This window comes from Pelodiscus sinensis, chromosome 1, assembly GCF_052426305.1.
Source record: "Pelodiscus sinensis isolate ZL-2025 chromosome 1, ASM5242630v1, whole genome shotgun sequence".
Classification (NCBI taxonomy): domain Eukaryota; kingdom Metazoa; phylum Chordata; order Testudines; family Trionychidae; genus Pelodiscus; species Pelodiscus sinensis.
Genome location: NC_143052.1, coordinates 119,170,132 through 119,189,440, shown reverse-complemented (window position 1 = coordinate 119,189,440; position 19,309 = coordinate 119,170,132). Strand labels below are relative to the sequence as shown.

Here is a 19,309-nt window from a genome sequence, read left to right as displayed (position 1 = left end):
ACTATGTATTATTAAATATTTGTTCCTCATGTAGATACTTACAGTTTGTCATCAAGTCACCTCTTAACCTTCTATCTATTAAGCCAGATAGGAGCAGGCCTGGCCAAAGAGTTTGTGGGGCCTAAGGCGGCATGCTGATGGTGGCACCCAGTTGGTGGATGCTCTAGTTTAACTCAAATCCAGTTGAAGGGTTGCAGAGACCAGTCCAGGCAGCACAAATCACTCACTGGATATATTCTACAACACCTCTAGATTTAAGAAAAATTTCAACTGGCATTTATTTCAGTGTCATCTGCCATGCTTTTACAGTTCACTATGATGTCTTTATACACTACCATAAAATTTCCAACAGAAGCCCCCAGTGTGTATTAGTCCAAACCATGTGAGACCCCCAGCTTGTATTAGAGAACCGGAGTTTATTTGACAGATCCGGTGTCTATTAAAACATCTGGTCAGTACTGCCAGAGTCTAACAGAGTAAAAGATTCATATTGAAGGTAAATGTTTTTGTTTTGGAGGTTATTGTATGATTTTCTGTAACTTGTGACCATTTTCAATATGATTGTAAAAGCGACGAGGAGTCCTGTGGCACCTTATAGACTAACTGAAGTGTAGGAGCATAAGCTTCCGTGGGCAAAGACCCACTTCGTCAGATGCATGTAGTGGAAAGTGCATCTGACGAAGTGGGTCTTTGCCCACGAAAGCTTATGCTCCTACACTTCAGTTAGTCTATAAGGTGCCACAGGACTCCTCGTCGCTTTTGCAGATTCAGACTAACACGGCTACCCCTCTGAATATGATTGTAGATGATCATGTCAACTTCGTGTTTCAGTAAGCTGGTATAAGTTTACACCATGTGTGAGACCCCAGGTTCCCTCTCCCCATTCCTGTTCCTTATATGGGAGACCCCCCCAATCATGTTACAGGATATGGGGGGTGGTTCTCTCAATGGAGCAGGGTTTCTCTTCCCCTCACTCTGACCAGGGCACCCCCCTAGGCGGGGATGATCCCAGACTGGAAATCTCTTTTGCCTGGACAGGACACCCCCTCCACGGGGCAGGGTCTGGCTGTAAGTGAGGGTCTGTTACAAGCAGTTGCAGGATGGGCCAGTGGCCATCTCTGTGTCTTCCCCTTTGCGGGGGCTGGAGCCCAGCACCTCCCCCTGGTACCTGAGGAAGGGAATGCTGGAGTTTGGGGTAGGGAGCTGGCAAAGTTTGGCTCTGTGGTTGACTGTACTGCACGGCTGGGCAGCTCCCAGCCAGGGCAGTGAGCAGGTGGGCAGGTGTCGGGCAGTGCAGGGTCCTGAGGTGTGGGGCCCAAGACAAAACTGCCTTGCTTGCCTTGCTCTAGGGCTGGGCCTGACTAGGAGCTCAATCATTATAAGACAGGTTTTCACTCTCATGGTTCTTCTCTGAATTTTGTTCCATTAATAAACATTCTTCCTGGTTTGTGGACATCAGAATTGGATTTAGTAGTGGTCACATCTGTGCCAACAGGCAGAGATAAAATAACCTCAAGATTTTGCTGTTTATGCATCTAAGGATCACATTAGCTCCTTTTGGCCATAGTGTCACATAGGGGGGTCATATTCAGCTGATTATCTGCCACAACTTTTTTTGAAAGGCACTGCTTCCCAGAATAGAGTCCGCCATCCTGTAAGTATGGCCTACATACATTTAGATGTATTTGTATGAAAATGCATATTGTTAGCTTGCACCCATCTTACCAGGCGATCCTTATTGCTCTGAAATAATGATCTGTCTTCATTATTTACTACTCCTCCCAATTTTTGTGTCATGTACACACTTCATCTGTGCTGATTTGGGTTTTTCCTTCATAAAAATGTTAAATAGCATAAAGCCAAGAGCTGATCCCTGCAGGACCCCACTAGAAAAGACCCACTTGATGATGTTTCCCCATTTACATTTTGTGACCTACTATATTTTTATCCATTTAACGTTTGCCATGTTAATTTTATATCTTTCTAGTTTTTTAAGCTAAATGTCATGCTGGACTCAGTTGGTACCATTCAGAAATCTAATTACATGACATGAGCACTGTTACCTCTATTGATCACACTTGTAATCTCATACAAATATCAAGTGTGTGTGACAGGACCTATATTTCACAAACCCTACTTGTAGTAAAGGGGAAGAAGATGGAAAGTTTACCTATACAGAACAGGGGAGGAACAGGCAGGGGAGACCTGTGGGAAAGCCAAAAGGGTTGCTTGTCCCTCTCTTATAGCCTGGGTGGAAGAAGGACCCACCAGCATGCAGGAGTCAGAGCTTGAGTGTGGAATATGCTGAGTTGTGTGCTGTAAACAACTTCCACCTTTAGCTGGGAGTTTGTTTATAAACAAAGGCAAGGTGATTAAAAGGCTTGTCATTAAATTAAAGATCATTAGATGCTCTTGAAAATATTCCCAGGCATCCAGTTACAACAGTGTTTCCCAAACTAAGGGCCGTGACCCAGTACCAAGCCGTAGCATGGTTGCCAGGGTGTTCTGCGCTCCCGGAGTGCCCATGTGGCGCCGGGTCCCCCAAGCCCTCGGCCAGCCTGGGCGGAGTCTGCAGCCAGATGTTCCGGCTCCCGGCAGAGTCCTAGCTAGGGGCTGTGGGGGGAGAAAGAGGGGAGAGCTGGCCACCAGAAGCAGCACTGGACGGGGGAATCGGGGCGGGGCAGGCCGGAGAGATTGGGGGGCCAGTGGAAGCAGGGCTGCTGGAGGTCATGAGGTCGGGGGTAGGGAGCTGGCCGGGGAAGATGGGGGAGAGTGGGAAGAAGCAGCTGCCGGAAGCAGGGCTGGACATGGGCAGCGGGGCTAGCCAAGGGAGATTGGAAGGAGAAGTGGGGGGAGAACTGGCTGTCCAGGAGGGGGTTGGGGGAAGTGGGGCTGGCCAGAGGCGCAGCAGAGGGAGCGGGGGAGGGGGGAAGGGAGTGAATCAGCTGGCAGGGAACAGGACTGGCCCGGCCATAGGCAGATCTCGGGGCGGTGTCCCCTCCCCCCCGGCAAAGCACGAGTTAGTCCGGCTCAGGGATTCTATTGTTCCCCCCCCCCCCACACACACACACCCTCGAGTAGTTACGAATTGTCTGGCTGGTAGACACACTCATGCAGCCTGAGCACATTTATCAGCCAGGCTGTTCGAAACTACAAACTGATACATCTAGTAATAATACAACTTACCTAATGAGAAAATACCAGACATGTTATATGTCTGGTATTTTCTCAGTTTGTTTTTTATGTGTTTATATTTTTGGGCTGCAAAAAACAGTACTGAAATAAAAGGATTCCAACTAAAGTAAAAATTTTGGGAAACCCTGGTCTAACCAGCTTTCTGTCTGTCTTACAGTCCATTTATCCAATCCATATTCCTTAACTTGCTGGCAAGAATATTGTGGGTGACCATATCAAAAGCTTTGCTAAACCTGGAACTGGGGGTTTTGGGAGGACCAAAACCAACTTATTTGAATATTCATCATTTGCTTAATGAATATACAAATATGCAAATGAACATTACCGGTCCTCCAAAAGTTTGTGAATGGATTTACTGGTCCCCGTGTCAAAAAGTGTGGGAACCCCTGAGTTACAAGATGAGGAAACAAAGAGTAGGAATAAATGATCTATTTTAAGGCTGGAGAGAAGTAAATGAGTTGTCCCTCAGGGTCTGTACTGGTTTGGGATCCTGCTATTCCCAAATGATCTGCAAAAAGGGGTAAACAGTGAGGTGGCAAAGTGTACAGATGATATGAAATTACTCAAGATAGGTAAGTCCAAAACCGACTGCAAAGAGTTAAAAAGGGATCTCACAAAACTGGGTGACTTGGCAACAAAATGGCAGATGAAATTCAGTGTTAAATGCCAAGTAATGCACATGGTAAAATATGATCCCAACAATACATACAAAACAATGGTGCCTAAATTAGCTACTACACATTAGCTGTTACTCATCAAGAAAGAGATGTTGGAATCATTTTCAGTTCTCTGGAAAGATAGTGCTTCCAGATACAAATATATAAGAATTCTTCTCATTGTGCCTGTATTATCCTGAATTCATTCTCAAGCTTCATAATAGGGATGTTAAAAAGTGGATAATTGTGTAACCATGTAACGCTCAGCAGTTACACCATTACATGCAGCCACACGACGGGGTGGCTGCCAGCTCCCTGGGATCTGTTGTGTGCCGGAAGCCGGCTTTTAAGACAGCTCCCAGCACACACCATCTCCTGCCTGCTGCTCTGCTCTCAGGGAGCCGCCTGCACTTCTGGCTGCTGGATCATTTATTCCCAGAGCCGGGTGGGTCAGGAGCCTGCATATTAACAGTAACGGATAAGCCCAGGCTTATTGGTTGTCCATTTAAACGGTGATACTTTTACATCCCTACTTCATAATCTCTAGTCATCAATGGGAGTGATGCCACTGAATAATGTAGCTATCTTTAATGTGCAGGTCATAGGAAGGGTCACGGCCCTCCCTTTAGCTGCTGCCCCCTTTGTTAGAATTGGGCCATGTAAGCATCAGGGAAAAGAACATTGCCCTTCCAGCTAACCGGAAGGGGATGGGGTTATTTATATCCTAGGCAGTAATGTAGAAACTCTCTGTTACTATGAATGGGCTGGCAGCAACCACCATCTCATCCTTAAGGCACATCTACACTCACCGCACTGGAAATCAACATTCGATTTAGCGGGTTTGATTTAGACCCATAAATTGAACACTGAGGGCAGCTCCAGCAAGCACCTATACTCCTCGTAATTGCAAGGAGGGAAGCTGAGGGGAGCATTTGCTCCTGTCAGCCTCCTGCTGTGTGGTCACCGTCACACTCAGTTTAAGGTAAGCTGACTCTAGCTATGTGTTCCACACTGCTGGAGTTGCATACCCTAAGCCAACCTTCCAGGTCTGCTGTAGACTTGGCCTTAGTAGCTAAGAAAGCACCCTTCATGATCCACTGTAAGCATTGTTAGTTACCTTTTCTCCTTGGGAGCTAAGAAGGAATTTTTCTCCCCACTGCATGATTGGATGATGCAGGATGGGGTTCTTTTCCACTGTGTTAAGGTTCTAATATCAATATTTAGTAAGCACCATTTTGGCAGGTGTCTGGTATGAAAAGATATGGTTATTGGGTAAAAAGATTTGAAGGAAAACATCCCTTAGGAAAGCTGTTGTTCAGAGGGCAGGGGGTGCCTTTATTTGGTACAGCAAGATGTCAACCCTCTCTTCCTTCTTTAGCCTCTTTCAGCCCTCTTACGAGGGAAGGCAGTGGGGTCCCAGCAATGGAATGAATGGAATTAAATTGGGATGGGATTATATGGAAACAAGGAAATGATTTAACAAGGAATTATATAGGAAGATACAGCTGAAAGAGAACCTACTGCAGAAGATTATGCAACAGAAGATACAGCTATTTGGAAGTATCTGAAGAATAAACGATGAGCAAAAAGTTAAGACCCCGGTATTCGACATAATGGATGGTCGGAATAGGAGAGACAGACTCCAAAGAGAATGGGCAGATGATATAGTAGATTGGTGCGGAGCTAGTCTACAGAAACTAAGGCACTCTGCGCTGGACAGGGAAAGATGGAAGGAAATAGTGAGGGAGGCACTGAACACCAACGGGCGCTGAGCCCATGGTTGTTGATGATGATGATGAGTGGGGTCTCAGCAATGGGATGATTGGAACTAAGTTGGGGTTGGATTATATGGAAGCAAGGAAATTATGATGACCTACACTGTACAATTTATTTCCAGGTACTCCCAGATATTTTAAGTGAATAAAGTTGCAGCCTAATTGAACTACATCCATTGGTTCCTGAAGTTTTCCTGGAGTGGACAAAGTGCACGACCCTGATTTTTGCAGGTATTCAACCAGTTCTAGTCTTTGCATAAAATCACAGAGGTTACTACTCTAAAACAGACCAATGATCAATATATTCTGGCATCCATCCTCTTTCACTGAAGTGCAAAACTCCCCTAATGTACCTAATTGCACAATACTACTTTATTTAGTGCAGCACTATTGTTGACTGAATGGAAGTTTGCTAGAACAAAAAGTGGTAATTTGTCTTAATTAGCAATGTAGATCAATCTTGTGTAAAATCCCATGTTTTCAAACAGAAAGTGTGATTAAAACCTGAAAGGCCATTATTAATCAAATCATCTCAATACTATGTTTGTATATTATTTGAACATTGTGTATAATGTATAAATGCTGGCAAATCTATTATATTGATAGAAACAGAAGAAAGAAAATGCTTCCATGTGGTAATAATTCTTAAATCTGTTATGTGCTAGCTCAAAGAGATCATGCATCAGAGCTTTCATTATGATGGATTTTAGCAAATGCTACATACTATTACAGCCATCTTATTACGTAGCAGTTTTACTTGCATCATCTCTCTAATTACTACATAAAATTATGGTTCTTAGACAGCTGTTCACAACAGGATCTTCTCTGAAAAAAAATTTTTTTTCCTTCAAAATGTTATAATAAATAGGTTTCCTCCTTCTTCTTTTGTAATTTAACTTCCAATTTTGTGCTAGTAATATTATCCTAACCCTGGTACAGCAACTTACTTCTTTGCAAGAGCACAGAAGGAGAATTCCTTTTTTCCCCCTTGAATGTGAATGTTCCTGGTGTAGCTTAAAAACTTCCATAAATCAATAAAGTAATTGCTGCATAATGACCTATTGTTAGTGAGCGTGCCCAGAATGATGTCATTGGGGGGTAATGGAGCTACTGAATCAAAAAAAATGGCAGCTGTTTCCAATTTATTTGAGAGTCAGTTGGACAGAAAATTAAATAAACACATAGACAAGCAGGACAAGGGCAAGTCCTTGCATTATTCTTATGATAGTTTTAATTCAATCGCAGAACTCAGCAGGCAGCTGATATTATGGCCCAGTTTCATTAATTGCCTGTCTCCTATCTCAGTCAGACTACACATGCTCATTTCATCATTTTAAGCTTTTGTGACTTGGATTTAAAAAAGACCCAATGAAACAAAGATGAAACTCTTTTATTCTCCTCCATCCTCCTTCAACCTTCTCCCCCTTCCCCCATTGCAGCATAGCAGGCCATCAAGGAGACATATTAATAAAGAGGAATTTTCATTTCTTCTTCCATCTGGCTCCATGGTGCTTTACCCTCCTTTCCACAGGATACACAGCAGAATTTTATTTTATTTAATCACTCACATGTCTTTTGGGAAGCCCCCTAGAGTTTCATATTCACTAGGGAGGAGAAAAAAAGTGCCACCCAGCTCCCTACTCTTTCTGTTGTGACTAGAAGCTTTGATGTGCTCTTTTGAAGTTACTGGCTTGAGGCTGCATTAGAGAAGCATCAAATGTAGCCTTAGCAGTGAGCGTGGAAGCTGGTAACCTGTAGTGGTTGCATACTGAGCTGCATGAGCACTTACTGTTTACAAGGTAGCAAATGCTAGGGACCATAATAGCAAGTCCCACATTGTGGCAGATTCACTTGTTTTTTGCAGAACACTATCCTCAATCACCTACTGGTAATTTATTCAGAATGCATCAGTGGGCATAATGTTTTTCACTCCTTAAAGCTCCCATTGCACCCTTATTTAGGCACTCACACATGTACCTCTGAAACAGCAGATACAGCCAAACCCAGCGTAACTTGGGGAAGGTGTGGATCTGGATCTGTACTCAACATTTAAGGTCAATCTGAGTAAAATGTATCTGAATTAAAACACTGGATCTACATCTCTTTTAAACCACAAAGAAGATTGGATCCAAATCTGAACTTCATAGCTGGGGCTCACCTGTGCTTCATCATTTAAATTATGGGTGAGAATTAAGAGATTTGTTCTTTGTTTTTCAGAGTCCTCATATTGCCGTCTCTTCACATCTGTGTAACTTAGCGTGTGTTTTTAAGGTTTCTGGGTTTTGCTTTACAGAACTACAGTTGATTGTTATTATCTGCATTGAATGAAATATCCAGGATTGTCTTGCATTTGTCTCCAAGCTGGGGGAATGCCTTTCCATGTTACCATTACACCTCTTTTAAGACAAAACTTAAACTCTTCCTTTTCTCGGACTATTTTAATTCTGTTCTATGTTACACAATTTGATTGTACAGCACCCTTTGTTACATGTCAAAGGTGACTTATAAATCAATAAATAATAGTAATAATTAAAATAGTCTTATGCAACAGCGATCTAGGTGGAAAAACTGGGTTATTCCATTAACCTTTTACCTCTGGAGACTAGAATTTCAAATTTGTATTAGGTCACAAGTGCAAATGAGTTGGTCTCTGGTGGACTTTTGTCCACATCACTAACGGCTGCACTGCTTGTCACAGTTCACCATGACTGACAGCACAGGGCTAGAAGAATAATAGATCTTTTTTGCAAGTTGTAGATTAAGATGCATTGGCAGAGCCAACATCTTCTCTCAGGGTGCGTCTAGACAGCGGCACTATTTTGGGATACTTCCGGTATCCTGAGATAGGGTATGTCTACACTACCCCCCTAGTTCGAACTAGGGGGGTAATGTATGCATACCAAACTTGCTAATGAAGCCCGTGATTTGAATTTCCCGGGCTTCATTAGCATAAAGCCGGCTCCGCCATTTTTAAAAGCCGGCTTGTTTGAACCCCGTGCCACGCGGCTACACGCAGCACGGGCTAGATAGTTCGAACTACGTAATTATTCCGAACTATCTGTACGCCTCGTGGCTACGCAATTTGCACAGCTCAAGTTGTGTAGGTTATTTCGAGGTAAGAGTGCAGTGTAGATGCACCCTTACTGTGCCTGGATCTGGCCAGAGCAACCTGTGAAAACAAACCATTGCCTCTCATCATTATGTGAATGCCACTAATATTTTGCTTTACAAAATTTTACTTGCACAATTTGTGCCAGTAGCAAGATGTTTTTATTCACAACACTATTACAAGAAACTTATGAGAAAGAAGGGTAAGATGTAATTTGATCATGATGTATACATACACATGTGAATGAGCACTCTAGTAGGTAAAGATCAGATTCAAGGTCTAATTACAAGATCCAGTGAGTAGACCTTGAAGTGATTAAACTTGGTATTCCTCTTCTCTCATTTCTTCCAGCTTCCTGCCTGTCTCCCCTCCCCATATGTTTGGTGGAAATTATTTCAGATGCCTATATTTTGGTCAATCAGACATCCTCAGCACAAAGATAATAAATAAAAATAAGAACATATGAATGGCCATACTGAGTCAGACTAAAGGTCCATCTAGCCCAGTTTCCTGTCTTCTAACAGTGGCCAATGCCCAATACCACAGAGGGAATGAACAGAACAGGCAATCATCAAGTGATCTCTCTCCTGTCATCCATTTTCAGCCCCTGACAAACAGAGGCTGGGGACACCATTCTTACCCATCCTGGCTAATAAGTATGGATGGACCTAACCTCCATGAATGTATCTCATTCTTTTTTGAATCCTGTTAAAGTCCTGGTCTTCATATCATCAAAATAAAAATTACAACTTAACACTAAACATCAGCAGGATGAAGTATTAACGTCTAATATGGTTTGTTGTGAATTATACCAACAAGCTATTACTGCTTTGTTTGCCTTAGCTCCTGTCCCATGATTAGGATCCCTTTATTTGTGGGACTGCCTCCATCATCTACAAGCTGGCCAGCATTTGAACGCTTACACTGAGGTGTTTGCCTCAAAAATACTCAGCATTTTTAAGTAACTTGTGTGGTTTGTGAATTAACCTGAACGGAATGGGGAACTATTCAGTGATTTTTACAGTATTCTGTTCGTACAACCAGCCTTTTTTTTTACAGCTTTCCATTTTTGGTTTTCCTACCCCCTAATAATAGCATCCTTTAACTCCTTGAAAGAGAGTAACAAAGAGGATGGAGAGAGGCTGTTCTCAGTAGTGACAGAGGGCAGAATGAGGAGCAATGATCTCAAGTTGCAGTGGGGGGAGCTCTAGGTTGGATATTAGGGGAAACTATTTCACTAGGAAGGTGGTGAAGCCCTGGAATGGGTTACTTAGGGAGGTGGTGGAATCTCCATCCCTAAAGGTTTTTAAGTCCGGGGTTGACAAAGCCCTGGCGGAGATGTTTTAGTTGGGGTTGGTCCTGTTTTGGGTAGGGGGCTGGACTCGATGACCTCCTGAGGTCTCTTCCAGCTCTATGATTCTATGAATGTTGCTTTCCAGTTTTGTGTGTTCACTGACTCCTTAAGATTATACATTGCTCCCAATCATGCAAATGTATTGTTCTTGGCTTCCCAATAAAATTTCCCAGAAGTAAAGACTACAGGCAAGGGGCAGAAAACTATTTTCCTATGTGGAGACAGCACACACTCCAAAAACTGGTGCCAGATTCCTCCTTATAAAGAAAAGCCTCCAGAAAACCAAAGTCTCCCATTTAAAGCTTAAGGCTATGAACATGCCAATTTTACCAGGAGGCAAATGGATTGATTTGCTGTGAAGGAATGGATAAAAACCAAGCAAATTTCACAGCAGATATTTTCTATGATTGATAATGTTAGCTTCAGTTAGAATGCCTCACTTTCTAGTTCTGAAATCTTTCTGGTAGAAATTGGACTAGTTCTGCATAAAGGAATGATAAACAGCAGAAACAATACTTAAACTGTAAACAAACAAGCCAGAATACTGCTTAGCTATTAACACTAAAAGACTAAAGTTTTTCCATTCCGTGAGTATTTTAAAGATTTTGAAAAAAAAAAAAAAAAAAAAAAAAAAAAAAAAAAACTCTTGCCCAAAAAAAGACAAAAAGTCAAATTTAAGAAATTTTCACAAGCAGAAAATCTGGAAAAATAATTACTCAGATCAGAGCAGTTGAAACATTGTATTCTCATAATTTCTAAATGTATTGACCATTTTTTACTTTTTGTTTTTACTATCATTAACTTAAATATCAAAAACGAAAGGTTGTTTTGAACTGAATAATGGAACTTTTCAGTTTGGAAATGTTAAATGGGATGTTTTGACAATTGCAAGCCTTTATTTTTTCAAAAAGAAAAGGTAAATAAAATGCATTGAAACTGACCCTGTCACATGAACAGTTTCAGTTTTGACAAACTGGCAGTTTCTAATGAAAAAAATTAATCAGAAATACCTGACAAGTTCTATAAAACTCTCAGTGAATAAAATGAGTATACAAATCATTAGGTAAACTGTGGCTTTCATTATTACTGAGGCCACAGAGTTACTTTTACCAGTTTTTCTAAGGCTTTGTTTTGTTTATTTATCAAACAAGGTACACGTTTATTATCTGATGTGCCTTCTGTCTTCAGGACTATATTCTTCCCTGGCTTGACAGGGTAATAAGTCTTCTTTTCCATCTCTAATGTCTATGTTTTACATCCATTCCCAAGTAGATTAAAAGAGCAAAAGCAGCTCTGATACTGAAACTGACTCCACACGACTGGTACACATATTCTGCAACTTCCTGGATGTCAGAAGACTGGGTTCTGCATTACCACCTCTCACTTTGTTGTTTTCAGTTCTGGGTTTGGCTGTGGGGTGTAACCTTATTTAAAATATATAAAAGTTGGGAAAAGTTAACATTGCTGATTTTCAACCAAGTTTCATGGAAAGGGAGACATAATTTGTTAGGGAAGTCTTTGGGGAATTATGCTCCTTTTCACCCTTCACATATACCTCAGTAGTTGCCTCTCACTGATAGCCAGTGTTTGCCAAGGGCATGACACAAGTCCCCAAATTGTTCATTAGTTTAAAATCATTGGGCATGTCTTGTTTAATGTAACTTCAGTCATAATAAAGTACACTATGTCTTCTGCCTAAGAACAAGTAGACACCCCATTAAAGCATTATGTCACTGAGTCTGCCTGTTTGGCTTCAGGAATGAGCAAACAATTGTCAACTGTATAGTTGCAGTGTGAGAAAATATTTCATTTTTATCATGGTTTTTAATAACCACGAAGCAATACTTTTCCAAATTGTGTTCATATGATGTGATGGGAACAAAGAGAGCTTATGTTCAAAACATGTTTTCATTCTCTTCCCATTATGGGAATTCAAAGCAACAAACATTTCACTTTCAAGATATCCCAAGGCATCTTAGCTCTGGATTTCCTACTACAGATCCTTTCATACTGTACTCCTGTTTTTCTGTTTCAAGAGTCCAAAAGTGGATGGTGCACAGACGGTAGAATAAGATGTAATAGGCTTAATCTGCAGCAAGGGAGATTTAGGTTAGAGATTAGGAAAAAACTATCTAGTTATAGGGGTAGTTAAGTTCTGGAAAAGGCTCCCAAGGAAGATTGTGGACTCACCATTACTGGAGATTTTAAAGAACAGGTTGAATGAACATCTGTCTGAGATGGACAAAGTTTACCTGGTCCTGCCTCAGCGATGAGGCTGGACGTGATGACCTCTGGAGATCCCTTCCAGTCCTACGTTTTTATGATTCGTCTATTTCCCCTCACACTAGAACTCTATTGTGCAATGTCCTGATGATTTTTCCCTCCAGATTCCTAAGCAGGGTTTTCAAATAACTACATTTCATTTTGTTGAGTTGTTAATTCAGAGGCATATTTGAACAGTGAGGGTGATTGATCATTGAACAGTTTACCAAAAAGCAGTGCTGGTTTCTCCATCACATGAAGTCTTTAAATCAAGATAGGTGTCTTTCTACAGATATGCTTAGGTTCAGCTATACATTATTAGATTTGATGCGGAATTACTAAGTGAAATGTGATGGCCCATGGCTATGCAAAGGATAGTCTAAATGACATAAACGGTTTTTTCTGGCTTTAAAAACTGGCAGTTGCTATTAACCGGATTAACATTTTCTATGAAGGAATTTTTTCATAAAATCATGGAATCATAGAACACTAGAACTGGAAGGGACCTTGAGATGTCATCAAGTCCAGTCCCCTGCTCTCATGACAGTACCAAACATCATCTAGATCATCCCAGATTGGTGTCTATCTAACCTGCTCTTAAATATCTCCAGTGATGGAGAGTCCACAACCTCCCTAGGTGATTTATTCATGTTTAACCACCCTGACAGGAAGTTTTTCCTAATGTGAAACCTAAATCACCCTTGCTGCAGCTTATTGATCTATTAGGTCCCAGCATGGGCCGACCAGTCACTTGAGCCTGGGCCCTGAGCATATACCATTGTCATTTATTTGTGAGAAGACTATTTATCTATTGTTATGGTGTTGTTCCCCCCCCCCCAAACCCTATTAAGTCTTATTGTTACTTTCCCCCATCAACACATTAACAAAATGTTAACCCACTACGATGTAAAATTGACAGCAGTTGCAGACTTTAAATTTGCTACTGAGCTGGAGATAAGATTCCTGGCAATTTCCGCTAATTTGTATTTCACATCTTTACAGTCTTTATAAGCATATGGAATGCTGTGTCTTTCTATCTGTATGTGTAAGGTCTTGCACTAAGATATAGGATTCTGTACTATGTAATGATTTTATCGTCCAGATGGGTTTTTGTTTCCCTGGCTATCCCTGGTATCTATGTTAATCTGAGTGTTGGCCTTAGGGGGGCTCAAATCTTCATATGTGGGTCCTTGCAAGTCAAATTTTCTTTGTCAATCAAGGGTGAAGTGCACAATCTCTGTTCGGCAGCATGGATTGCTAATTTCTGGCTTTTTTTCATGTACATATATATTTTCTCTCTATATATGTACGTGCTTGAAAGCATGAGAGAGATGCTGTACCCTGTTTATAGTTAATAGGGCCCTTGGCAGTTTTAAGCCTTAGTTTTGAAGACTAGTTTGTTTTATTCTGCCTTCCCTCTGTTGTAGTTTAGTACGTGTTTGAAGTTTGTTTAAGTGACGCTCCTTGTGATCATTATGCATGAAGGGTATCATAGAAGTAGCACAAACTGATTGAACTGATTGACTGGATGTACTCCTCCCTGCTAAGGTCTTCTGTTCACTGGGGTATGGGAAGCAAATGGCTTTACTTACTTCATTGGGATTACACAGCTTTGTTGTGCAGCATAGCTGACAACAAAGTTATCTTCATATTTATAGTGTCAGAATATTTAACCAGGAGATTTAACTATATTTAACCATTGAGATTAAATAGTTCATTCCCAATTATAAGTTTTTATACTTAGGAGAGACCAAGAAGGTGAGCCTACTATCACAGTGCACCTTTGTGATAGGCAGCGATAATCAGTGGGGGATTACTGTATGGGCAGATGGGGCCTGTGCCCTACTGGTCCTTTCCTTTCCTCCACCCCCACACTCTTCCTATTCCCCATGATGTCTTTAGGGTTGCCAGGTGTCTGGTATTGACCCAGACAGTCCGGTATTTTCACCTCCTGTCCGGTAAAAAAAATTCAGAAAATACCAGACACTTGAAATGTCTGGTATTTTCTGATTTTTTTTCCCTGTCAGGAGGTGAAAATACTGGACACTTGGCAACCCTACACACACTCAGCAAATGTTCCCTCGCCCACCACTTACCTGGTTCTGCAGGGGAGCTGTCTTCTGGCTCGGAGCAGGAAAACAAAATGGCCACCAGCAGCCTGTTAAAGCCAAAAAGCCTCAAAGGCATTTCTTAAAGGGGCCATGCTGGGTTTTTTTTAAAAAAAGTTGTACTTTTTTTTGCTTAACTCTTGGGGTTGGGGGGTTCGGTATTTTTGGTTAAACCATCTGGCAACCCTAGAGATCCTGCCCCTGGCTAGGCTGGAAGATGGACAGAGCCTGTATAGAGTGAGCTCCTGTGACAGGATATCTCCCCTCACTGGCCCTTTAAAGGTAAAATCCAGCCCTGGGAGAGGGCTGACAGCAAAACCCGCAGCTGAGGCAGATCCTGCCAATTAGGGCCCAGATGGAGTGGGGGGAGGGGGGGAGAAGCGGAGAGAGACACTCTTGCTCTAGCTGGGGAGCAGGAGGGACCTATCTGCTAAGGTGAGAGGATTCCCAAGACAGAGCAGTGCTCCTGAGGCAGGGGCTAGATGAAGACTGGCAGTGGGTCACTGAGGCAAGGTGGGTACAGGGTTAATTGGGGATTCCCTGGGAGGGGAGGACCCCAGAGTGCAGAGACTGATAAACACACACATGCCCCGGAAGGAGACTGAAAGACATTGGAGTGGGCACTGCCAGAGAGCGCTGTCCTGAAGAGAACACCATGGTCTGGGAGCAGTGCGGGTCCGACACTGGGGAATGGATTGTGGATCCGGGGAGACACCAGCCAGGAGGAGGCACCCTGCAGGCTAATGAGCTAATTCCCAGGGCTACTGGCATGAAGCGCTGTGGTGGTGAGTCTGCCCTGTGACAGCCCCCACTACCTATACAAAGGAAATGTACATCTGTCTGTCTGTCTGTCTGTGAGTCCATGCCAGCATGGCACAACCTGTCACCCCAGGCCAGCCCCGGGGAGCACTGGAGGACAGCCTGTATGCCTCCCCCACCTAGGCTTGGCCTAGAGAGTGTCAGCAGGCAGGGTGCCCCCACATCCCAAGCTGCCCTAGGAAGAAATCGGCAGCCAGGGTGCACAGCCTCCCTCCCCCAGGAAGAAGCCTGTGGCAGGGTGTGTGCTCCCCCTCCCAGGGGAAAAACTGATGACCTCCCCTCTCCCCTTCCCTAAGCCCCTCACTCCCTCTCCTGAACTCTCATACCCCTGGGATTCCCTGAGCTCCTCCTCTTAATCCTCTGCCCTGATTCCTGCACGCCCACCTCCTGTCCTGAGCCCCTTCTCACTCCTCAACCCTAACTCACGCACCTCCCCATATCCCTAGTGCCCTGCTCTGAGCCCCTCCTCAACATCCAGCTCTTATTCCTTCAGCCCCCATGCCCAGAGCTTCCTGCCCTGAGTCCACCACATTCCCAAGCCCCAGCCCTGATTCCTGCACCCCCTACACTGCCAACCCCCTGCCTCAAAGGACCTGAGCAACACTGGGTAAGTCTTCTAGTTAATAAAAATATACAATAAATATATATTTCTTGTAAAATGCATTCCACTCTGAGTAACATGAGAACAGGGCAAATAAAAATAAATGCATTTTTGTTTATTGGAAACAATCTTTTGTGGATGTATATTTTCATATCCTTTGCTGTTGGAATGCTATGAATCCACAGAATCTGTACAATGATATGAATCTAAAAAGTTCTCCTAAATGCACATAGCCTACATTCTTAATAAGGGAGACTATAATTAGGTGATAAGTCACGTTACCTCAGGTTAGATTCTCATCTGATCTCATAAGCTGGGCATTTTGGAATCTGGCTAGGACTTGGATAGGGCACCTCCAAAATAATTCACCTGATAACTCTATGCCCTTGGTCTGCTCTAGGGGATAAGTTAGAATTAAGCTATGCAACTACGTTAATTTTGTAGCTTAAGTCAAAGTAGCTTAACTCAAATTTTGGCACCATCCACACTGCAGGAAGTCTCCCTTCGACTTCCCTTACTTCTCATAGAAGCAGGACTAATGGCATTGACAGGGGCACTCTCTCAATTTGAATTAGTGTGTCTTCCCTAGAGCCACTAATTCGAACCCCGGAAGATTGACTGCAGCTGTTTTGATCTTATTTGTAGTGTAGACATGGCCCTAAATGTCAAACTGCCCTCTGAATCAATTCTGAGCAAATGTTGTTGGTAAGCAAATGATGTTAATGGATACCCTATTGATGGGCATTTAAACTTTCAAAGATAATATTAGGGCTCGGATCATTTGTGGCTATAAAATATCTCATAGCCCTTTGACAAGAAAATAGTTAATGCCACCATTCTGGCTAAATTCTTTTAGTATTCTTTAATTCTTGTCCTCGGCTGTTTTGTTGCTCTGATACTGGTTAGTAGTAGTAGTTGTGTTCTATCTCACAGGTAATTGTATTTTGTGGTGAGTGAACTAGTCAGAGTGATTAATATATTCATTTTTACTCAAATGTATCCAGTTTCTGTAAACAGACTTACATTTTTACAGAGGTGTTCATTATTCAAAATTATTCCATTAATCCATTAATCCATAATCAGTTTCATCCTCTGGACTGCTCACACAGAGGTTGCTGTATGTGTATTCCTTCTAACTGCTATATGATCAGTCACTTGAGTTACAAGGTACTGTTTCTATTCTCTAATTGTTTGAGCAATACTGTATGAAGAAGGGAAAGACATGATCAGATTGCTGTGCCTTTGAAAGGATGGGGAAAAGTTTGTGGAATTAATGAGTTAGGTCTGCCAGTTTAGGGAAAGTTGAATATATTTTAAAACTCTTCTTTTGCAGGTTACTTTAGTCAAGCTTTGTTGAACACATCATTGCTAGGAGTATTAGACTATTTTGTTCAGATGCAAAATGAAGATTCTCTCACCACATTCACACAAAGGTATGGGTGCATTTTCCCATCCTGAAAGGGTGAGGCCATATCCTTGTCTGCCATATTTAATTGCCTCTGTTAGATGTGCTTTTGTGTGGTACTAACTATGATGGGGGCAGTCATATAACCATCCCAGCCTTGTTCAACTGTTACTACAGATGTTGAGACCTGAGTTCTAGCAATGCAATCTTCTTGGCCCTGGTTTTAAGTAATCTGGGTTGTCACATATTCAGCAATGCTTCATATCGTTATCAAACACTTTTGTTGAATTTTTATTTTCTAGTCTCCTCTTCTTCATGCACAGCCGCCATTGTCATGAAATATTAATTGGGCATTGGTATATGTGTGTGGACCTACATGGGAAGATCTTAGTCAGGAGGACCACAAAACAGTCTTAATTTCAAGGCTGTGGCCACAATTCTGGGCAGCATTAGGAGATCCCTTGGGGGTGAAAGTAGGTATATAAATACAACATAATAAAATAATATTGAGCTTTACTCAAAGGTTTCAGGCTTCCAAGACAATTATAATTATAGTCTGAGAATGAAAATGCCATCGTTTACAGTAAGTCTAATTATTATTTCCCAGCAAGCGTTCAAAAATGCATCAGTTTGCAAGAGGCATGTTTCTCAGTAAGCATTCTCCTAATTGTTAAAAAAATTTACTGACTGGGAACAGCCTGGTTCTACAGAGATAATCCAGGACCACCCAAGCATAGATTTTACAAGGTCCAATTTACTAAGAATCCTGCGGTTATCAAGGAAGAAATTAGTGTCTGTGCACTAGAGGAAGTTATAACTGAAAAAAAAGATGGTAATGGTAAATCATTTTAATATTAGTATATTTAAACTACATTTCCCTGTCCCTTTTGCTAAAGTATTTTATGGAAAGCACAGTGTTAAAAATAAAAAGGCAGATATGAGAAAAACCCACACTGCCATGACTACGCCCATATGGCATGTTGCAATATAGGCAAATATAGAGATGTTGTTGAAAAACACAGAAGCAGAACAATTTAAGTGACAAAACTCACACATTTTTATAGGTACAAATTGATAACTGGACATCTAAACCATGTAGTCATTCATCCAATCACAGAGGTGTAAAATGACAATCTGATAGCAGTCTTGCACAAACAGTCATACTGCAGAGATAATAGAACAAGGATAGAAGCAGCTATTTTAAAAGTGTAAAGTCCTGAAAAGAGAAAGAGCATACAGTGTAAAAGAAGAAATAAATACAATTCCATCATCTGGAACTATTTGGTTAAACACCACTAAAAGGCATTATCACGCATGAAGTTCACACACAGTGAGTCATGGGCTCTGCCTTATTGAGGGCCATTGTCTTTTTCTAGCTCTGATATGGGACAGGACAGAGCTAGCTCTCTTCTTATTTGATCCATATAAGGTTTGAGCAGAACTCCATTCCTGGTGCAGAAGGAAGTGCAGCTACTTCCTCATTCTTACTCCTGGGAGAGGGGGAGTGCACAGGGCCTCAAAGGAGGCAGAACTGCAAGGAGGGGTTGATGCTTTGAGGCACTGTATCAAGAAGGGGTTTTGCCTCTCACCAGACCTCTTACTGCTGCCACGTGAAATGTGCACACCGCCTATCTGTGAGTACAAATGTGAGTCATTGAGCCTTCTGATCTGCATTCACGGCCCACACTCTGGGGGTGAAACACTCCTGTGAAGAGGGCCAGCCCAAGGCTTAGTCACCACTTCAGTCCTCAAAACAAAGTGTGAGGGGGCTTTAAAAGGTGCATGGCCTTTGTTCACCCTTTTCCCAAAGAGATATTTCACCCACTGTGAGGATAGGGGCCAGAATCAGGCCCTGAATGGGCACTTCACTGTACCTTAAAGACTACCTACTGCCCCTACTCCACAGCTGTGCTCTCCAGGCTTGCCCTGAGCCCCAGGCCTGAGTGGCTGGGAGGAGGGACAGAGAGGAGAAATCAGACTCTTCAGACCTTCCCACCCCCCCACCACACACACAGAACCTTGGTC

At 42.4% G+C, this 19,309-nt stretch overlaps 1 long non-coding RNA gene across 1 annotated transcript in view; it reads left to right on the top strand.

Moving 5' to 3' along the window:
* Positions 1-19,309, top strand: part of LOC112545499 (uncharacterized) — a 51,897-nt gene that overhangs the window by 13,993 nt on the left and 18,595 nt on the right. The window contains exon 2 of the long non-coding RNA XR_016348696.1: positions 5,749-5,857. This is a non-coding gene — a long non-coding RNA (uncharacterized LOC112545499). The remainder of the gene's footprint in view (positions 1-5,748; positions 5,858-19,309) is intronic.